At 55.7% G+C, this 22585-nt stretch overlaps 1 protein-coding gene across 2 annotated transcripts in view; it reads left to right on the top strand.

Moving 5' to 3' along the window:
* The window catches only part of Tcf20 (transcription factor 20), a 179980-nt gene that overhangs the window by 9674 nt on the left and 147721 nt on the right, over positions 1 to 22585 (top strand). Inside the window, exon 1 of one of the 2 annotated variants that reach the window (XM_074084604.1) lies at positions 10564 to 10632. The exons of the other annotated variant lie outside the window; for it this stretch is intronic. The gene's annotated coding sequence lies outside the window, so the exon portion shown is untranslated. Of the gene's footprint in view, positions 1 to 10563; positions 10633 to 22585 lie in introns of those variants that run through there. 2 annotated transcript variants of the gene reach the window in all.

The following is a 22585-nucleotide window of genomic DNA, read 5'->3' as shown; positions in this document are numbered from 1 at the left end:
ACAGGAACCTAAGTAGTGACCCCTCAGTGGGCACCTACCTTGACTTGTTTAATGTGACCACCCTGGGGCATGGGAATTATCAGGCCCATTTTGCAGAGTCTATAACTGAGGCTTAGACAAGCTATGCTGTCTGTCCAGTAGGTATGTGAGGAGTCAGGTCTCCCAGGTGGATCTGGCTGACTTTGCTGTGCTGTGTGTTGGGCAGGACCCTTCTGTTATGGCCCTTGCTGATGGTCCAGACAACCCCTTTCCTCCCTCCTGGTGCCCTTCCTCATCTCCATACCACCCCTTGGAGTGCCAGGGTGAGGGGGCGTGGATGTGGACCCCCACAGTCATCTGTCAGCTCATGAGTCCTGTGCCCTATAACATGCACACACACACACACACACACACACACACACACACGCATACACACACAAAAACGCACATAGAACTCCGCTGTCAAGGCACACCCCCAGGTCTCCAGAGGCACATCTGACTGTCTGGCTATCTTCACCACTGTGACCCCACAGCAAGTCCCGTGAAACGCTGTGGGAGAAGCTGTCTCTGCTCATCATTCCTTGGCCTCGGTCTCTGGGCTGTCAGCACCCAGAGTGGGATGGGGTTCAGGGACTCCCCTCACTGGCCCAGCAACCTGGCACAGTGAGGCTGGCAAGGAAGGAGCCGGCACCATCCGTCTGGTATCATCGGCAGGGTGCCAGGGGGCCTGGGCAGCCGACTTCTTCTGGCTTGTTTCCTCATTTGTTCAATGGTCCTGCCCACAGTCTACCCAGCCAGGCTGGATTTGAGGTTTATGCAGAAAAATGAGTGCAGAGGATTGGTGCGGGGGAAGCAGGAGAAAAGCATGGTGTTGGTGGTTGCGGGTGCATTCAGAGGAACTTGTGGCTGGGACCTGCCTGAGCTCACTGTATAAGTGCTATGTGAATGGCTCTAAACTGGCCCTGGATCATCTCCTGTTCAACTCAGCTCAACCCTGGTGCCATCTATGGCCGTGGTCATCCAGCCCTAGGGTGGGTGGCTGGCCCTCTGGAAGGGGCAACTAACTCCTCTTCAGGGGCCAGAAGAGGAGGGTGGAAGTCTCTAACGTGGCACATGCTGAGCTCAAGCACTGGAGCCAAAGGATCCAGATGACATGGGTCAGATGGAACTTGCTCGGGGCCCATGACAGGCCAGGCCAGGAGGACCAAGCCTGGACCCTGAAGAGGTTCATTCATTCATTCATTCATTCACTCTGCAAGTGTTGGAGCACCTCATCCATGCCCTGCAGGCCCTGGGCTCAGTGCTGGGGACAGAGCAGTGGACAGATGAGACAGACAAAATGCATCTTCATGGAGATAGCATTCTAATGGAGGGAGGGAGGCACACAAAAAAACCTAACGAGAAAGTAACATATGTTGTGATCAAGAGTGTTAAGTGCTAAAGAGAAAAATAAAGCAGGGAAGGGAGATGGGTGGATGTTTGGTTTTTCAATTATAAATAGGTGTCCAAGGAGGGTCTAATTGAGCAAATGCCATGTGAGTAAAGTCAGAGAGGCAAGGGGGAGCATCAGATGGCTCTTGGGGGAGAGCATTCCAGGCAGAGGGGAAGCCAGGGCCAAGGCTAGAGCAGGGAGAGGGTCTGGCACAGAGAGTTGTGAAGAGGCCAGTGTGGCTAGAGGGAGGGAGAGAAAAAGGGAGGGAGGGAGCGAGGTGGTAGCAGATGAGCTCCAGGAGGAAATGGGGGCCAGATGGTGAGGCCCCTGGACGCCCCATTTAAAAGTATCCCTCTGGCTGCTGAGTTAGAATGGACTGGGGGAGGGGCAGGTACAGAACCAGCCAGAGGAGAAAGCCGTGGAAGATAATCTAACAGGGTCTGTGGATAGACTGGATGGACAAGAGAGAGCAGGAGTGTCAAGGATGGCTCCAGAGTTCTGGTCAGTTTGCTGGGAAGGCTGGCTGGGCCCTAAGGGAAGCTGGAGATTAAGGATGGCTGGGACAAGGACCAGCAAGGAGTAGAGGGTGGTGTGCCTCCAACAGGCAGATGCCCATGCCAAGAGGGGGCATGGTAGCCCCTTATGGATTAGAGAGCTGGGGATTTTTGCACCCCAGCAGCTTCGGGGTACATAGATGTCATCCTGTCCCCAGAAAAGGTCATCCTTTCTATGCTTTGGATGGGGGAGTTGGCTTAGCATGGCTATGGGCTGGGATGGAACTTTTCCAGTAGTCCCTCCAGCCTGTCCATTCACCCCTACATCTGCCGACCCTTCTCCCACTCCTTCCTCTCTCTCTCCCCACCCACCATCCCACCAGCTCAACACCCCAGCTACTCCACGAGCACTGTCCCAGGCACTGGGACCACACTATGAGCTCAACAGAATGGGTCCTTGCTCTCCTGGGCTTGGCATCTGTGAATCTGGGCCTGAAGCTTCTTCTCCATAGGGCAGACTCTGGACCAATGGATACTCTTTAATCCTTTCCAATTTAAGGTCACTCAACAAGTTTGTGGCTGCATGTGATTTGATTGTGAAGCATTTCTATGTCATTTAAAATTATGTCACTATCAGAAAAAAACTCCTGCTCAAGTCATGCCTTGTGGTTTGGATTCCAGTTAAGGCTGGCAGAGGTCCAGGCTCCACGCTGCTGAAGCTCCTGGAGGGAGGCTTTGAGGAGGTGGCCTTCCCAGCCAGGCAGAGGGGGGGAAGGGCATGGGGTGGAAGCACAGTGTGGGCAAAGGCACCAAGCAGCGAGAGGGTGCAAGTGGATGGGTGTGGAGAGGATGGGGACAGACTGCAGATGGGCCAACTATGGGTCCAGCTGGCATTTGGCCTTTGTTCAGAGGGCCATGGAAAGATGTCGAAGGCTTTTGCAGAGTGCACCATGCATGGTGGTACTGTGGTTTGAACTCAGGGCCTAGCACTTGATAGGCAGGAGCTCTACCACTTGAGCCACTCTGCCAACCTTTTTTTTTGTTTTAGTTATTTTTCAGGTAAGGTCCTGAGTTTTGCCTAGGGGCAGCTTCAGAGTATGATCCTCGTACGCATGGTCTCCCATGTAGCTGGGATTATAGGCATGAACCACCAGGCCAGGCTCTGTGCTGGTTTTTGACTGGTTGCAGCCTGGAGGGTGAGTGAGAAATGACAAGTTGTTTGAGGCAGGGAGGTCAGAGAGAAAGGCATTGACCTTGGCCAGGTAAGGGGTGAGACCCGCTCTCTGGTGATGGGGTGCTGAGGGCACTGGGAATGGGAAGTGTCACAGAGGCCAGTGGATGAGCCTGGCAAGCAGGATTAGTGCTGCCTGCTGGATGTCACCATCAGCAACCTCAGATAACCTCAGTCATGCTCCTCCTATAGTTCTCCTTGCTCTAGAAATGTCCCCTTCCCTAGCTGCTGCCATCCTGGGCTCCTTGTCCCCCATGTGCCATCCCCATCATACTTGAGTTTTTGCTCCCAAATTCTTCCTCAGCATGCCCCTCTCCTCCACCTGTGCAGCCTCTGCTGAGGCTGGGCCCTGCCTCTCCAGGCCTGGGCCAAGGCCATGGGCTCTGCTCGACCTCACACATCCAGCCATTCCCTGCAGACCAACCTGAGGGATCCTGGTGCCACCCTCCTTACTGTTCCCTAGCTTGTGGGGACAGAGACCCATTCCCTCTGCAGCCCATATCTCCCAACATGGTCAGCCTTGAAGCTTCTTGTCTTTGCTTCTCGAATTTGGCCAAAGTTTATTGGGTGTCCATGCTGTACTGTGTTGATGTAGAAAGAGAGCCTCAGGGTGCAGGGGCAGGAAAGGCCTCACTGAGAACCAGACATTCATAGCCTGCTTGCTACCCCATCATTGCCCCCCACTGTCCTAGGATGGTGGCTTGGGAGAGGCCTGTGGGGTAAGATTGAAGTGAGGGAATGCTATTATTTTTAAACAACTTTATTGAACTATAATTCACATCACCATAAAAATCACCTTTCCCACCTTTTCGTTTTCTCAGACAGAGTCTCATAGCCTGGTAACCCAGGCTGACCTCAAACTCTCAATCCTCCTGTCAAGTGCAGGGATTACAGATATGTACTACCACACCTGGCTTGAAATTCACCCTTGACATGCACAATTCAGTGACTTTTAGTATAGTCCCAGAGTTATGCACCCATCACCACTGTCTACTTCCAGAACATTTGCGTCATCCCCAAAGAAACCCTATGCCCATTAGCAATCACTCCTATACCTTCCTCCCCAGCCCCTGGCTACACTAATCCACTCTGACTCTATGATTTGCCAGTTTTGAACGTTTCTTATAAATGGAAACAGATGATATGTGACCTTTCATGTCTGCCTTCTGTCACTCAGCTTAATGTTCTTCAGATTTACTCCTGTAGTGGCATGCATTAGTACTTTATGCCTTTTAATGGCCGAATAATAGTCCAATGAATGGATTTGCCACATTTTGTGATCCAGCCGTCTGTTAATGAACACTTGGGTTGCTTCCACTTTTTGGCTGTCGTGAGTGATGCTGCTAGAGGCATTTGTGTACACATTTTTCTTTTCTTTCTTTTGTGGTGCTAGGATTGAACACAGGGCCTGGGTAAGTGCTCTACCATTTGAGCCATGCCTTTAGCCCTTTTCTTTTCTCATGTACAAATTTTTGTGTGGACATATATTTTCTTGTCTTTCTTCTTTTTCCTTAAAAAGGATTTTTTTTTTGTTGAGACAGGGTCTCATTATGAAATCCAAGCTGGCCTCCAACTCCTGACCCTGCTGCCTCATCCTCCTGAGTGGTAGAAGTGCAGGTGTGCACCACTACGCCTAGCTATGTTTTCATTATTCTTTAGTGTTTATACCTAGGAGTGCAATTCTGGTTTAAGTTTTTGATAAATGAATAGACTGTTCTCCACAGTGGCTGCGCCATCTTACCTTGGTAGTGATAGCAATGTATCTCCACTCTCTTCCCATCCTCACCAACACTTGTTACTGCCTATCTTTTTTATTATAACCATCCTGGTGGTTGTGAAATGGTATTTCTTTCTGGTTTTGACTAACGATGTCAGACACCTCTTCTCATGTTTATTGGCCATTTGTATGACTTATTTGGAGGAATATCAATTTTAAACCCTTTGCTTGTTTTAAAATTGGATTATGTGTCCTTTCATTGTTGAGTTGTAGGAGTTCTGTATAGTCTAGACACAAGTTCCTTACTAGGGAAAAGGAATTGGGATTTCAAGCCAAAGAGCCAGGCCCTGGGGCTTCCAGGTCCTGTGCTCGCACTTCTGGGGCTATGGACTCAGAGGTCTTATCTGGGTAGGTAGACATCTGCTGCATGAATCCCGCCCCTGTTCTCTTGTTCCCTCTACCTCTCCAGGTTTTAGACACTCACAGAGCCAGCATTTCCTGGACCTGTGATGCCTCTGCTCTCTGAAGATCTGTGAAGGCCACAAAGGGAAAACTGGCTTCTTTTAGAGGTGGCCACGGAGAAGCCACTGCCTGCTCGGTGCCTGCCATAACACTGCTGCTGCTCCAGCCACCCTTGTGTTGGACCAGAGGTCACGCCCAAGGCTTCCCGGCCGCAGCTGGAGAGGCACCCGGCCTACACTGCAGAAGGGAGGCCTGCCAGAGCAGCCACAGGCCCCTCGGGCCAGGCCCTCCCTCTCCCTGCTTATTTAAACTTTCCTGAACTTTCCACGGTTTGTAAGCTGAACTTTTATAACTTTGAGAACCAAGGGAAATGTAAAAAAACAAAACCTAACCACAGCCGCTGGCTGATTTGGCTCAGGCATTTGGTGGGATTCTCCCGCCCAGGGCTGGGAACAGGGCTGGACGCACAGGAGCACTGCTTGCTAGGTCTGTCGCCTAAAGTCTCACCTCTTTTCATAACCCTCTGGGCTGGTGTCCCCCTCATGTCATTGTTGTGATTCTGTTGCTCACCAACAGGCACTTTGTGTATAGGGGACAAGACAGCCCCTGCCGTCAGGAGCACGAGGGACCACCTGGGACTTGATGGTTCAGGAAGGGACCGAGGTGCAGCTGGGGGCCCTTTGAAAGCTGGGGAGAGATCTATGGTGAAGGAGCTCTGAACATACCTTATTTGGAGAACTATCAATTTTAACCCTTTTCTTTCTTTAAAATTGAATTATTTGGCCTTAATGTTGAGTTGTAGGAGTTCTGTATATTTCTAGACATAAGTTCCTCACTAGGGAAAAAGGTGGGATGCTAACTCTTTCTCGAGGAGGGCTAGGAGTTCAAAAAGACGGGTGGGATGGTCCAGGCAAAGAAAAGCACGCACAGGGCCTGGGTCACTGGAAAGCCTGTGGGGGCAGGGAAGTGCACAGCCAGGGCCACCCCAGCTGAGGACTGCTACCTGGGGGGTGGGTAGAGGCAAAAGGTGAGACAGGAGCCGGCTGGGGCTAGCAGACTCTGGGCCCCAAGAAAATAATTTTTATGGCCTTGCTACAATTCCTCTTTGATGCTCTTAAGTGCTGACGAACCTGCTAGGTCCTCTGGTAGTCTTGCCCTGCCCCTCAGTCCCTCTCTCTCCCCAGACTTTCCACTCAGGACCCGCTGGCTGCTGGCCCCTCTCCCAGGAGACCTTCTGAGTTGAGATAGCGTTTTTTTTTTTTTTTGCCTTTGCAGGATTGGGCCTCAGGCTTGCTACTCACTCCCGCAGAGCCCCAGCTGGGCCTGCCACCCGCCACCTGCCACCCGCCCACGTGGACCCCGCTCTGCCCCTGCTGGCGCCGTGGCGGCTTTGGCAGGCTCTGGGCCCTGAGGCCTCTCTGCTCACTGATTACGCAGCAGCCGGTGGGCTTGGGAGCCAGAGCGAGAGATTTATTGTGGTTTTTAGGGGGCGTTTAGGAGCCGACGTGATAATGTCTGTGAACGCACTTTGTAAACTGTAACGGGGAAGTGCCATGTGCACGGGAGGGCGGGAGCCCAGCCCCCAGATGACATCCTGGGGCTTAGCTGAGAAGCCCCTTCAGATCTGGGGGTGGGTGGGTTGGAGAAGCCCTTTAGGTTCTAGGGCGGGAGTCCCAGGCTGCTGCTGCTGCTGCTGGAACAGGGCCTCCTTGGCCATCTGTGTCACCAGGCAGTCTTAGAATGAACTGTGAGCCAGAAAATTGCCCAGGAACCTCCCTCACCCAAGAAGCCCTGTTGCACTGCAGCGAAGAGACACACTTCCTGGCTGTGGAAGGAGAAGGATTCCTCCCTACCCCTGGCCCTGCCATGGGGAGATGAGGAAGTGACAGTTGGGCTGGGCTGTCTCCCAGAAGGGCAGTGGCACTCATTTGGGGGGGGTGGTCTGCCAGCCCATCCTGGTGGCTGAATGTCACCAACTGATAATGTTTATGCAGTGGCAAATCTTTGTGGAGCACCTACTATGTGCTTGTAGAGGTCTGCAGTGCAGCAGACCTGAATTCCTGCACTCTTGTATCTTGGGGGAAGGAGAGCGAAGAGAGAGAAACTACAGGTGAGGAAGATATGAATCATGACTTGTACTATTGTTACTGCAGGAGAACTTGGAACTACTGTAGCTGGAGGAGTCAGGAGAGATCTCTCTGAGGGCTCTTCTCTCCTCTCTCCAGGTGGGATGCCTTCCCTGGACTCCACAACAATCTTGGGTACTGAGGGGTACAGCTGAGGGATTCTCCCAAACACTGGCCAATACTTACTGCCAAGGGCACAGACCTTGGGGCTCCCAGACCTGCGCACAAGGGGCTGCTCACATTGTGCAAGACTCCAGAAGGGAGACATGTCTGGAGCCAGCTCTGGGGTGCAGGTACTTGGCTGTCCATTACAGTCTCTTGAACTCAGCTTTGGATCCAGTCTTGAGCAAGGGAATGGGCTGCCCCATCCGGCCACTGTTGTGACTAGGGTCCCCTGCTAGGATGTCTCCATTTTACCCTGGAAGCACTGGGAAGATGACGCATGAGCACAGTTCAAAGAGATGGCTGCAACAGGTGCTGCCGTGCCCCCAACTTACAGGTGAGGAAACTGAGGTCTGCCTAGAGGGCCCCATCTGGCAGAAGCACAGCTAGCTGGGGTGGAATTTGAACATAAGTCTGTCTGATTATCTTCGGAACTAAAAATCAGGCCCCATGGTCTCCTTGAACCTGGGGCTGATTCTGCTTGAATGTTACTGGTGTCAGATGCTATTCTAAATACAGGACCCAAGTTACCTAATTTATTCCCCAGTACAACCTGGTAAGGTAGGAATTGTCACCAATCTCATTTTACAGACAGGGTCACTGAGGCCCAGCAAAAGTGGGCCCAAGGCCACACAGGCTGGCGTGGTGGAGCTAGAATGGGAACTCTCCAGGGTCCAGGCTTTTGACTATCCCTTTTTTTGCCCACTTGTCAAGGTCACAAGTCTTGAGCCTTACGATTGCTCAGTTGGGCTGAGGGTTCCACATGCATTGACCCATGTCAGCCTCTTACAGACCCAGGTCCGTAGCTCAAGTGGTGGAGTACTTGCCTAGCAAGCATGAGGCCATGAGTTCAATCCCCAGTACTGCAAAAAGAAAATATCTTTCCCATGTCATCCCTATTACATTGTCAGTTGTTCTTCTGATTGGCACCTATACGTATTAAGGTAAGGCAACTGAGGCCCTGAGCACGTAAGTCACAACTAGGGAGATTAGGATTAATCCAGGGCATCTTACCCCAGAGCATTTAACCTCCTGCTCTCCCTCCTCCTTGCCAGTCTGCTGTCTTATTTGAACCTCCAAAAAAGCTCACAGAGGCTTGTTCCCCTCTATGGGGTTGTTCACTGCACAGATGGGCACACTGAGCCCCAAGAAAGTGTTAGGTGACTTGGGCTGGTTGCTGCCAGTTGAGCCAGGCTTGCTTTCTGGCTGCCTCACTAAGGAGGGCACCTGGCAGGGCTACTGTATCCAGAGGGTGGTTGAGAAGGTAGGCACAGGGTCCTGGGCATTTGTCCAAGTGATGCAAAGCTTCAAGAGGGAGACCCGTCCAGAGCCAGCTGTGGTGCAGGTGCTCAACTTGCCTCCATTACAGACCAGCCAGCGTTACTAACCCTCATCCCCTGTGGCTGGGAAGTGAGCTCATATGGGCCAGGGAAGCATAGCTGGACCTTTCCTGGACCTCCTAGACCACTCATCAGAAATAAGTTGCACTTTCTGGGAGGAATATGATGGCAGTCTGAGGGCATCAGAGGCCCAGAAGCCTGGCAGTGGGATTAAGGTGGAGAAAAACGAAGCGTGGAAATCATTAGCATTCTTGGTTGGCAAGAGCAGCCTGGAACGAACATTTGGGGCTTTTAAAATGAACATCAGCTGCAGGGACTGGTGCCCTGTGCCCGACACGGCCCAGGCCGCCTCCTTAAATCCCAATCTGGGCCGTTGTCCGGATGCCGCTCAGTCAACACTTACTGAGTGCCTACTGTGGGCCAGGCCCACCGCCAGGATGGAGGGAGAATCCAGCCAGAGAGCAGCAGCCCTGCGGTGGCAGCACAGCCGCAGAGGCCATGGTGCCAGCCAGAGGAAGCAGGCAGGCGGGGCAGGCGCCACTACCTCCTAGAGGGCTGTGAGCTCAGGGAGGGGCTGGTGGGCAATGCCCAGGCTTCCCAGAAAAGGGCCTGAAGGGGAGCGTCCCACAGAGCGGGACCTGCAAAGGGTATGAAGGCTGGTGCCCGCTTGCGGAACACACCGGGCCTTGGGGGCCGGGCAGGTGGGCCTGGTGGGGACTGAGGCCGGCTGCAGGCCCGTGTTCTGTCAAGACCTCTGCCAAGAGGCACTGCGGGAGGGGGAGTATTCTGCCTGAGCCTCCTCTTTTCCAAACTGAGCTGATATGTGGATTTTTATGTGAAAATTCCCGATTTTTAAGTGATGGGAATTGATTCTAATTAAAAACAAAAAATACTATGGTGTCAAACCAAGCCTGGCTTCAGGCTGGATTGGGCGCGCGTGGGCCAAGAGTTTCTGAAATCTGGTGGCGGTGGTGATGGGGGGCACTCGGGTGGAGCAGGTCGGCTTAAGGGGGAGGCTGTGCAAGGGGGAGGCTAGGTGCGGGGTTTCCCAAAGGCGCGGGGTGGGTGGGCTGCCTACCCCACCCCCAGCAGCACCCGCGCCGGTGCAAGAGGGGGGCTGGGCGCGGGTGGGCGGGGGCTGGAGGCAGGGCCCCCCCATCCCAGCCCGGCGCGCCGCGGCCGCCCGCCGCCTCCATCCGGGCCTCTCCCCACCTCCCGCCCGCCCGCCCCCGCCCGCGCCCCTCCCCCGCCGGCGCACGGCTCCCGCCGCCCCTCCTCCGCCCGCCCGCCCTCCGCCCGCTCTCTCCGGCTCCCTCCCGGTCTCTCTTAAGTGCCATCGAGGGGCGCCGGGAATTGCAGCCAGTAAATCGCGTCCCACCACTCAGCAGCGGGGCCACCGCAGCGGCGCCGCCCGCGCCCGCCGGGAGCCCGCGCCGCCGGGCGCCTCTCCAGGGCCCGCGAGGCCCGCCCCCCACCCGGCGCGGCGCAGCGCAGGGCCTGCCCCCGGGCCGGCCGGGGCGCGCAGGGCCCGCGCTGGAGGCGAGGACGCGGCGGCCGCGGGGCGCACGGCCCGGAGCGCGCGGCCCGCGCCCCCGCGCGCCCTGTCCGCGTCCGCGCCCCGCGCTCCGGAGCCCGGCCCCGTTGCCCGGGCTCTCCTGCGGGACCGATGCCGGCCCTCCGGCCGCCAGGGTAAGGGGGCAGCGCGGGCGCGGCTGGGGGGCGGGGAGGGGGATGCCCGCCCCGGGCCCGGTGCCCGCCCAGCGCCAGCGTCTGGCACGTGGGGGCGTCTCAAGTTCCCAGTGGAGGCCGGACAGGTGGCGAGAACGCGGGAGGTGTGATGCTCAAAGGCTGGCACTTAACCGCCTGCCTACTGTGCGCCAGCAGTGACCTGCTTGTCTGGAGTGTGTGTGTGTTGGGAGGGGGGTGTTTGTCCCCATTGTACAGATGCGAAAACGGAGGCTTAGAGGGCAAATAGCTGGCCCCCAGGTCCCTAGTTAGGAAGTGGTTGAGCCAGAATTTGACCCCGGGGCTGCTTGACGCTCAAAGCCAGAGCTCCCTCTCTCCAGAGCACACCAAGAGAGAGTGAGCGTATGAATATTTCATTGTAGAAAAGAAGAAAAAAAAATCATCCATTGTCCCACCACCATAATGCAGCCACTGTAAGCGTTTGGATTCTTTATTTAGGCCTTGTTCTTTCTCCTTTCCTAAGAGTGTGTTGGGTCAGTTGGGCCCTGGTTCCTGCTTGACTGTAACAGTTAAGCTGAGAGACTACAAGCCCCTGTAGCCTTCTGGGTTTAGGTCTCCAGCCGAGGGAAAGGGGACACTGGCAGCGTTATAAGGGGGGTAGTGCCCAGGGCCTGGGAAAGGGGCAATCTATTGAGGGATTCACGCAGAACCTCGTGTATGCCAGTGCTGTGCTCTGGAAAATGACCTGCTCCAGTATCAGAAGTCCAGTGCTGCTCAGATTTTGAATCTGGGGCCAACATCTGGGTCCTGATCTTTTTCAAGTCCAGGTTTGGCTTTTGGGGCCTGCTGGGAGTTTCCAAGACCCAGTTCCTTACCTACCCCAACCCTGTGATACCACTTCCACTCAGCACCCAAACTGGAGAGCCCAGGCCTTTAACCTGCCAGACACCCTGGGACCTGCCTGTCCATCCCGTCTACTGTAGAGTTCTGTTGGTTCTGCCCCAGAGACATCTGTTCTTTCTTTTTTCCACTGACCTGGACATACCTGCCACGGCTCCCCCTGCCATGACCATCATCAGCCTGGAGTACCATTGCCAAAGCTGTTTTTCTAAATGCAGCCCTGAGCTGGCAAACTCAGCTGCCCACAAACCTAAACTAGGCCATACTCCTGAGCTGTCCCCTGAGGCTGGGCTTCTTGGTCTCCTCTGTTCACCTGCAGTCCCACCCCCTATGCACCAGATGTCCCCTGGTCTTGGAGTCTCTGAGCACTGGGTCTTTCCTGCCTGAGATGGTCTCCTTCCCACACTTCCCTGCCCTGCTAATCCTCAGGGCCCAGCTGAGTGCCCTCCTCCTGGTCCTCTCCAAGGGTGCCCCCAGCTCTTGGCACCTCCTCTGTTAGGTCTCTCCCCAAAGCAGGATGCTTCCAGGTCTGCCTCCCTCACCAGAACTGGGAGCTCCAGGATAGCAGGGCCCGTGTTGACATGTCTGCCGGGTCCAGCACAGGGGTCAGTTTGGGCTCCTTGAAGAGTGCACTCTGAGGAGTCTGGCAGAAACAGATGGACTTAAGTTTCTTGAAGGGGCTCTCAGAGTCCCACTAGGACTAGTCCTACTAGCTTCCTGTCCTTTTAGAGTCTCCTGCCAGGGTACCAGGTGGCCCAGATTGAGGATTAGGGGTTGATTGGGCTTCCCCGGACCTGCGGACTTTGTTTGACTCTCAACCTTTGAGTTCAGGAGGCCAGGTCCTCTCCCACCTGCATTTGCTGGGACAGTAATGGTGGGTGCTCCAACTGAGGACCTGTCCCCAGGGGCCCCAAGCCCCCTCTGCCCATCAAGTCCAACCCCATGTCCTCCCTGGGAGCTGGGAGAGTTATGTCAGGCCCTCTGGCCAAGTGCCAGGGCTCCCCATGGAACTATAAATTGACCTGTCGGGAGAGGGAAGAGATTAATGTCGGCCATCTTCATTAGCGCGTCCCCCGGGGTGACGGCATCTGCCCTGAGCTGGCTGATTGGAGAGGGTGTGAGTGAATGGGGGGGGAGCCTGGGGGGTCCACACATCCCCAGAAAGGCAAGGGGCAGAGGCCAGGGCCTGCCAGAGAGTCACGGCCCCCTCCCACTACAGGCAGGGCCGTCCCTGTGGCCTCTGCCTCTGGCAGCAGGCGCGCGCTTTGATGGAGGACCTGTGTGCTAATTGGGGGCAGAGATGCGCGGCCCGCAGCTCCGCGGGGCTCCCAGGCTGACACCGCCAGCTCAGCGGCATCGTGGGGCCTTCATTAGAGGCTCTTCCCCTGGCCAGAAAGGAGCCTGCTGCGGGCTGTGGGGGGCTCCCCTCCTCTCCTCTCCTCTCCTCTCTTCTCCTCTCCCCTCCGCCTTCCTCTCCCCTCCCCCTTCCCTTCTTTATTGCGTCGATGATGGAGAAGGAGGCAGCTTTGGCGTGTGGAAAGATGAGAGGTTGGAGGAGACATCTGAGTTTGAGACCTTGTACATCCTGGTGACTCTGACCTTGGGTTAGGCCCTCAACTGCTTTGCACCTGAAGGTCCTTGTCCGAAGCTTGGACATAGTTGAGCCCCTCAGGGTGGGATGGGGGCAGGGTGGGGTGGGGAGAGAAGGGAGTCAAAGGAGTGAGTGTGTGAGGATCTGTCTTTGGAAATGAGGACAGAACAGAGGCTGAGGCACAGATTGCAAGGTCCGAATCCTGGCGTTGTGAGGGAGGTCCTGGACCCTCTGAGCCTTAGTTTGCCTGTCTGGCAATGGCTAAGGGCTGGAGCTGGCCTCATGCTGCTGTGTCCCTTTCGGTGGATAGAATGGTGCAGGCTGCCCTGGGATGCGGCGAATTGACCCTCCCTCATCCATCTGTTCATTCCGAACAGTCTCCTGCACTGGGGTCTGGTATCCATAGAGGTGGGTCAGAGGTGTCTTGGCCTCTGACACTCCCTCTGGAGAAACAGACCCAGGAACAAATGGGGACAGGGTTCATGAGCTGCTTTGGCCCTTCAAAAGGAGCCTCCTTGGGCCTTGTCTGTCTGGAAGGCTCTAGGGGACCGGCAAGTGGAAATGGTGCAGCTTTTCCTGATCTTGTTTGCAACAGACCATGCTGTGGGGGACCAGCTAGTCACCCAGTTCCTGGTCTGGTGTATCCACCAGAGTGGGAGCTGGGGAGCTTCGCTAAGTGCACAGGGACTGTGACCTAGCCCAAGCGCCTACTGTCTCTCATTCCTGAAGCCTCCTGGGGTAAGGGGAAGCCAGTGGCTTCCAGTCTGTACCTCAGATAGCTCCATGCACACCTGGCTGGCCAGGGGCCTGCTTGAGACTGTGGGTAGGCACAGTCTGTGAGATGGCTTGCCTCTCGCCACCTGAGGTCCCTTTCTAAGACATGTGGCTTTGCTCCTCCAAGACTAAGTGTCCTTGTTCCAGAATGGGGATCCTGCTGCACTGAGTGTCTAACACACACCAATGTAAGTGGGAGCAGAGTGAGCACCGTTTCATGGTCATTTCTGGCCTCAGCAGCTATCCAAGCTCCCAATACGACCCTCCTGGCAGTTTGTTGCCCATAGTCCCCTGGAGACTGAACTGCCAGCTGAGGCCTGGCTCTGTAGCCATCCAGCAGTGTGGCCTGGGCACATTTCTTAATCTCTGTGTGCCTCTTTTTCTCACCTGGAGTCTCCTTGAGATGTAAACTGAAAACCACAGTGCAGATCACATTAACCTATAAGCGCCCACCTCGCTTGAGGAGAGCACTGTACCAGGAGACCCAACTTTGGGTGGAGTCCCCACTCCCTGGGGCCTTGCTGAGAGAAGACTTTGGTCCAGACTTTTTGGAGCATTTTTAATGGGGGCCATTGTCTGCCTGCCTTACAGAGCTCTTCTGAGAATGAAAAGACAAGGGGGTAGGGAAGAGAGGGGTTGCCCACTGGAGGGCAGGACACTTTCTGGAACAATCCTGGGTCTCTGCAGGCAGAGGACCTTCTGGGGCCCCAGCTTGCTATCTGGAAAATGGGACCAGACACCCTGCTCACCCTGGTCCTAAGGTCTCTCTAACTCTGTATCTTAACCTGAATTTTAGCCATCGTATTTCTAATGTGTCTGCATGGACTCCAGCCTCATAGGAGATGTGTTGAAATTGACTGTCACCCGGGCTGTAATGTATGAAGATTGCCCTGTGAAAGTCACGTGGGGAAAGATGGATGAGGAAGAGGTGTCTATTGTTGCCGCCTGCGTGTGCCTAGCCCGTCCCGCCTGGCAGGCTCCTCTCAGTTGCTGGCAACATGGCTGTCTGCCTCCGCCTTTCCGAGCAGGCAGGCAGGCGGGCAGGAATCACTAACGCGTTAGCAGTTTCATTAAGCCGCTCGCCAGCCTCCCACCTCCCTCCCGGCCTCCTCGGTAATTATTTTCCCAGCCTTTCTACTCTCAGCCCCTCAGCCAGCTCTTCAGGATGGGCCGAGTGGCCCCTGCAGCCTAGCTGCTGGGACTAGGCTGTGCCCAGGCCCCCTGGGCACCTCCCTCCCGACTCCCTGCGCGTTGCTATTTAAGCTTTGTGTCCCCCTGAGGCCTCCGTGAAAATGCAGATCTGCTGCCTGCCAGGGGTGACAGTTAACCCATTATTACACACCCTGCACATGCAGGCTCCCTGTAGCTGCCCTCCTTCAAACAGGTTGCCTTCTGGGGCCATCACTGAGTGGGCACTGGGGACTCAGCTCAGAGGAGAGGGAATTCCTTGTACTACAAAACTGTGACCACCCGGGGTGCTGGGTGGGTAGGCAGATGGTGCAGCAATGGGGATGAGGAGACCGAGAGCTGGGGCTCCCGCTGTTGGTACCTGAGATAGTTGTCCTGGGATCCACCCCCCTCCTTCTGACCCATCCCCCTGGCCTCAGTGACTGATAGAGAAATGGGCACCAGTCCTCTGTGAGCCAGCTCAGAGGCTTCCACAGAATTTCCAGCAGGGGCTGCATATGCAGTGACTGAGGCCGGCTGCCTGGCCCTCTCCAGCTTTGACCCAGATGTGGTTGCTGAACCTGGCAGGTGTAAAGCTGGGCTACTGACCACCCCTTTCCACAGCCACATGGAGGGTGAGGCTAGGTGAGGATAAGGTCATCACATGGAGGGTGACAGAGCTGAGACAGAGGATAGATGACTTGATGTGGGTCTCTGGAATCTAGCTTTGCTTGAAACCACCCCTGGAATTTTCAGTTACATAAACTGACACGGCCCCTTTCTTGCCCAAGCTATTTCAGGTTGTGTTTCTCTTGACTGACGGAGAAGAATCAGGCAGGATTTTACAAAAGTGGTGACAAATTTATGTTGGATCTTGAAGGTTGAATAGGAGTTTGTCCATCAGGAAGAAGAAGGAGAGTGCTCAGATGGAGAAAACACTAGGGCTCAAAGGCTTGGAGTTGGGAGGTGAAGGTGGGGAGACAAGTACTGGCTATAGCACCAGGGCTTGTAAGCAATAGCAACAGGAAGGGAAGTGGGCATGGAAGCTGATGTCAGGCTGGGAACGCCTGGGTGAGGAGGGGTATATTTGAGTGCTGAGGACTATATAAGGGACAGGCAGTGGGAGGAGGAATGGGCCCTAGCACATCAGAAGGGATACCAGGGAGAGGAAGGATGGCAGAGAACAGGCAGGTAGGCATTGCACAGCGTGGCTGGGGAATCTGAGAGGAAGAGCCCCGGTGTCAGGACTGGAGATGCGGTGAGGGCCAGACTGCAAGGGCTGTGGGTGTGAGGCAGTACATCCAGGGTCCCAGGAGCCCTTAAGTGGTCAGATTTGACAGTACCAAGGAGACCGGCAGTTCACACACTTACTCATCAGTCAGATTTGTGAAGTACCTTCTATGTGCCAGGCTCTGAGGACACAGCAGAGACGTGGAGATGTTCATACACAGTGGCTGCTGTTGGGCAGTGCCCAGGCTGATAGGGAGACCGCGGGCAAGGAGGAAGACACAGGAGAGTGGGAGACAGTCATGTGATATGGAGTAGCAACCAGGCTGGGCTGGGCATGTAGCTACCACTGGCCAGGTACTCTGGGGTGGCCTCTCTTAAGAGGAGGCATTTGACGTGGGACCAGAAGTGCCAGTCACGGAGAAATCAGGGAGAATTGCGCCAAGACAGGCAGGTCTGAGTTTTGCCCATCAAGGGGCATAAAGGAGGCCATGGAGCATGGTGGACATAAGGGCTGTGTGAGGGTATAGGGGTGGGTCAAGCAGGGCTGTGGGCCCAGGAGTGGTCTTGGATTTTATTCTCCCTAAGGATTTGCCATCAAGTGTGGAGTCAGAGAGGGAGGAGGGAGATGGCAGTGGGACTGGAGCTGCCACAGTCCATGTGGTGTGGGGAGGTGGGAAGGGAGGAGACCTGATAGGGCCCAGGGCAGGGCCACATCACTGGGAGATGGGCTGCCTAGAGTGGGCCTGAGCTGGGGGACATCTGGACAGGGGCTCTGGGGGGTGGATCTCCAACTGATGGTTAAGAGCTGAGCTCATCCAAGTGGAGAGAGTGAGAACCAAAGCCTGGCCTGGGTTCCAGGAAAAGGAGGACAGTCTGTGTGGTTTTCCTACCAGACCACCTGAGTGGTGGTTGCAGTCTTGCCAGTGGGGGAGAGCAAGGACTGTTTGCTGCCCTGACCACAGACGCCCCCCCTCCCCCGCCAAGTAGGTCCTGGCTGGAGTACAAGTGTCACCACCTGCTGCTTACAGGCCTGCCACCTTCTGCCGGAGGGCACTCACCCAATCTGCCTTTTCTTTTGGCTCCAGCTGGTTTGCTCAGCTGTAGGAGACCTAGGGTACAGGCCACAGGCTGCTTGTGGGGGATGGGGCTGGTTCCTAGGCCTGTGGGTAGGTGCCAGGACAAGGAAGGGGAGGAGTAATAACTCCCAAGGCATAGTGACCTACCATGGGTGGCCTTTTGGGGAGGGAAGGTGGGCTGGGGGAATGATGTGAATTCTGGGGATCCTGCCTCAGAGGCAGGACCCCGAAGAGCTCTCCTTCTCTCATCCTGTGCCCCCACCACACTGACTGCACTGAGGTCCCCAGAGCCCCATTTTGGCTTGCCACACTTTTGTCTCTGCCAGGCCTTTGCCCTGGAACCCTTCCTATCCCTCCACCCTGCTCTGCTCAGGGTCAGAGGTCATGTGCCTGCTGTGGTCCCACAGCCCTTTACCAGTAGACATCTGCTCAAATTTATTCACTCAATGATAGTGAGGTCTTACTATGTACCAGATCTGGGGAGAGAGATGTTTATGAATACACCAGGTGCCGGCCTGTGAGGAGCTCACAGTAGAGTGGGAACGGTAGAGAGTAGATTAACAAACAAGTGTGTTTTGTGTTGCGTTGTAGGCAACACTGTGTAGGAAAGCCAGTGGTGCTAGAGAAAGGGTGTGTGTCAGCCATGGGAAGTGGAGCAGGGGGAGCACCCCAGGTGGGATGGTCTACTTCCTTGTCTGTTTCCCTTACCCCTTGTGTCTGTGGGGCCAGCACAGAGCCAGGATCTCTGCTGGGGCTGAGCAGATGTGAGTAGGGTCCCAGGTACAAGAACCGTCTCCAGTGTCCCCACAGAGAGCAGATTCCAGCAGCATAGGCAGAAGGAGCCCGGGTGGGTCATGGGCCTAGAGGGTGCAGCTCCAGGTACTGTACCCGGCCAGGGCCTGACAGAGAGTCTTGGGTCTGGGTTCATCCTGAGGTCCAGCTGGTCCCTCTGTTGCTGATGGCGAGAGTGAGGTTCCAGGACAGAACTAGAGAAAAGGCTAAAACTGTTGCTGGATAGATGCTGGCCTAGGGCAGAGCTGCCCCCGTGCTATGAGGCTAGTCCCAGGCAGGGCACTTAGTGTACCTCCTTGTCCTCACCTGCAAAGTGGGGGTGACGGTGCCTCCCCCTGGAGGCTGATTGCAGACTGAATGACAAGCTGGCGCTGTGTGTGGCTGTCCTCGCTGTTGTGATTCATGGCATTTGCTGTGTGCGTGGCAGATGGGGCTATTGTTGATCCCGGCTCCTGGTCCCTGCAGCCGTGTAAACCACCACACCCCCATCTCCTAGAAGAGCGCCTGCAGCACACAGTAGGTGTTTGTTGACTGAGTGAGCTGCCTATGTGAGTGAGTGGCTGCTCAAGTAGTGGGGAGGATGGGGTACAGAGTGCACTAGCTTCCCTCCTGGAAGGTGGCCATGGGGACTCCTCCCTGAGCAGTCTTGGGGTGCTACACCTCTTGCAGTCTTAGTTTTCTTTCTTTCTTAGAGCTGATGATCCTGACACCCAGACCCTATCCCCAGGTTGTTGGCTGTCATAAGAAAATGACATTAAAGGTTCTGAGGACAGCTGAGCCCTCAGGAATGTTGGCAGTGATGATGCTGTCTGACTTCCCAAGGCAGCCCAAGGTCTTGGGAGGAGAGTATGAAGTTTAGGCTCTGGACAGGGAGCCAGGCCTGTTCCTGCCTCCAGCTGCCTGGGGTCTTGTCCAGGGTCCCAGGGCTCTTAGAGGCCCTGGCCCAGGCAGGGCGCCCTCTTGGCCAGTTCCCAGTGCCCTCTGCCAGTACTCTTGGATCCCAGAAGGCCCTGGAGGTGGCAGTGGTGGACTGCTGCTCCTCCTCCAGGGGACATCCCAAGTCCAACCTGGCATGCAGATGAGCAGAGAGGGCCCACTTGTGGGTGGGCATCTGAAGGCCTGGGCCTGGTCTGGCTTCTGCTGCTGGCCCCGTGTTTGGCCATGGGCACTTTGTGCTGAGCCAGAAGTGATGTGTGAGAACTATCTGCCCCATGCTCTGAATCACTTTCAGGCCTATGTCTGGGGCTGGCGGGATGGAGGCCCATGGCCTCTGAGCAGGTGGAGGCCACTGACCCCTTATAGATGAGGAAACCGAACCTCAAAGAAGGCCAGATGTGGGAGGAAGCAGATGCTTACTTTTTTCTCTTCTTCTTCTTTTTTTTTTTTTTTTAAATGTTTGCAGTGTTGGAGAATGGCCCCTGGAGTCTTGTACACACTAGGCAAGTGGTCTATCGCCAAGCCACACCCCAGCCCAGCCAGCTTTTCTTCCTCCCTGTGACCTGTGTCCGTAGTGTAGTGGCATCAGTTGGACTTCTGTGCAGTCTGGGGTCACACCATTCTCTTAAACCCTCTGCAGGGAGGCAGTTCCTGTCACTGTCCCCATTTGCAGGTGCAAAAACAGAGACTGAGAGATGCAGAGGGTGGAGCCAGGCTTTTGTTCTTACTGGTTGGGAGGCCTGACTTAATACAGAAAAGTGCACACAGCTGTAGACACCCAAGTAACCCCACCCAGATGCAGACCTGGAACACCCCCAGCGCTCCGGAAGTCCCTCATGCCCGCCCAACCTGCCCGCCTCTGCCCCCTGGCAGCACCCCCCATCACAGTGGAGACTGGCTTCGTGTGCGTGGATTCACATGGTTTGTCCCCTTTCAAGTCAGCACTGTCTGTGCAGGTTGTCCCTGCTGTTGCCGGATCAGAAGGTGGCAGGATCGGGTTTTGATCCTCCTGCCCACTCTCCCGATGGCACCCAGAGCCATCACCCTGCTTCCCACCCTCCAGAGGCTCCTGCTGTCCTGGGAATGAAAACCCAAATCCTCCTGACTTGTCTGGCCCATCATTACCCTCCAGCCACATGGATGGCCCTTTATCTTCAAAAGCCCCAAGCTGCTTTCGACTGCTGGCCTTGGCATGTGTTGTGCCTTTCTGTCTGCCCTCAGCTTCCCTTTGTCTGGCTAGCACCTTCTGAGGGGTCCTCCAGAAGTGTCATCTCCTCCAGGGAGCCTGCCTGGACCTCCCTAGACCTGGTATGGGCCCTTGGGGTGGATGCTATCCAGCTGGTTCTGCTTTTCTGCATTGCCCATGACATTTGGAATTAATTGTCTGTTGAGTGTCTGCTCTCCCACTAGACAGACTCCAGGAGGCTGGGTGGTGTCTGTTGAGTTCACGGCTGCGTCCCTAGCACCAAGCATTGACTCTCTCACTCAGCCTTCCGGGCATCTGTTCATTCAGCAAGTACTGAGTGCCTGGTATGGGGCAGCCGCGCAGCTCGTGCTGGAGTGAGTGGGCGCTTGAATGAATGAACGAGGGAATGAAGGTTCATCTGTCTCTGAAAGCCACTCCTCCTTTGCCCTCCATTGTTCCTGATACCCCATTCTGGGCCTTGGTGTCCCCTGTCATCAAGTGAAGGAGCCAGATCTGCTGCTTCTAACCTGGTTCTGACTCTAAGGATGGGGGCAGCTGTCCCAGGGGGAGACCAGGGAGGTGACCACAGACTGCAGGGCAGAAGCTAATCTGACAGCAGTGCCTACTTGAGCCACAGGGTTTTGGGAAACTTCTCTCCACACCTTTGGCGCCCATGTGCAAAGACCCAGTGAAGGGGCAGGAGAAGGCTGGGCTGCCAAGTGTAGGAGGCAGTGGCAAGAGGGACCCAGCTGACTTGGGTTCCAGCCTGGCCTCATCCCTCATGCTGTGTGGCAAAGCACTTTCCTGTGCAAGCTGTACCAAGGGAGCAATGGCCGGGGGTTGGCGCTGCTGGCCTCTGAGGCTCACAAGGTCCCTGGGACCCTGCAGCAGGTCTTTGAAGCTGGTCTCCAGGGCCCAGTCGGGCTGGCCTCGGCCACGAGCTGTGCAGCGCGAGGTGGCTCAGCAGCTTAGCGGCTTGTCAGCCAGGCGGGCGGGTGTCCTGGGGCCGGGTTTGATTAGTTCAGGTTGACAGTCGCGCTCTGTGGCGCTGCCGGGAGGGGAGCCCGTGATTACCCTAATGAAGCTTGAACGCAGTTTGTCATCCGAACAGCTGGTTTGGAGCTGTGCTGCTGCCAGCTGCCCGGCTCAGCCGTGCAACCACGCGCCCAGCACCGCCCAGCCTGGAGCATCCCTGCCAAGGGCATGACCAACAGGAGGCGGCTGCTGTGGATGGGACGATGGGACGTGAGGCAGTCCCCGGGGAGCTGGGATGCGCCACCTAGAGGTGGAGGACCTCGCAGAGCCTTGGCGCAGTGGACAGTCATAGGGCAGCCCCTAGCTCGAGGCCTCAGTTTCCCCATCTGTAAAGTGGGCACTGGAGATCTTGCAGCTGTATGTTTCTGATTTCAGACCGAGGTATTGCTTCCCCTGGGAGTAATTCCCACACCCTGTATGCCGAGTCAGGGGCTTTCATGGGCACACACAGCCCTTTGTCAGTGGTTCGTCAGCCCTGATGCCCTGTATTGTTTCTGCAGGTCTGGATAGTTTTCTCATTCACTCACTTACTCATGTATTCATTCATTCAACAGAACGAGAGGCAGCACTGGTCAAACCAGTCACTGTCTTGCCTTCCTGGAATTTCTGGCCTGGGGTGGGGGTGGGGAAACTCATGAGGCTTCAAGCTCACCTAGGGAGCCAAGAAGGCTTCCTGAAGGATGTGGCTTCTGACCCCAGACTAGCCAGGTGGGAGAGGCAGGAAAGAGTGTTCCAGGCAAGAGGAGTAGCACATGCAAAGGCCCTGTGGAGGAGGGAGGAAGCGCATTGAGAGATGGGAGGCATCTGGAGACGTGGAAGGTGGCAGTGCCTCTCAGAGAAGGGATTAGTTTATGGCCTACACTGGGTGAGTTTACCCTGGTGATTCTGACAGCCCTGAAAGGAAAGGTTATCCTTCATGCCGTGGATGGGGAAACTGAGGTCCGCAGCATGGGAGGGTGGTGCAGCCTGCCCAGTTCCATGAGAGGCCTAGGCTGGGGTTGTCTGCTCAGCCTCGGGTAGAGTATGAGGAGTCATCACTCAGCCTAGGAGAGCTGGATCTGGGCCTGGGACCCAGTTCAGAATTTAAGCTGTCCCTGCAGGGAGAAGGGCAGGGGCCAGCTGGTGTCCTAGATCTTTTGTTTCTTGTGGCTACATACCCTTCACTGCCTACTAAGCTACTTCATCCAACCTGTGTAGCTTGGCCCAGGGACAAGGCAGATGAGGGGCAGAGAACCAAGGGAGGGTGAGACCTGAGCACTGGCTTGCAGC

The sequence above is a fragment of the Castor canadensis genome, chromosome 8, assembly GCF_047511655.1.
Source record: "Castor canadensis chromosome 8, mCasCan1.hap1v2, whole genome shotgun sequence".
In the NCBI taxonomy this organism is placed as follows: Eukaryota; Metazoa; Chordata; class Mammalia; order Rodentia; family Castoridae; genus Castor; species Castor canadensis.
This window is presented reverse-complemented; position numbering and strand designations above follow the sequence as displayed.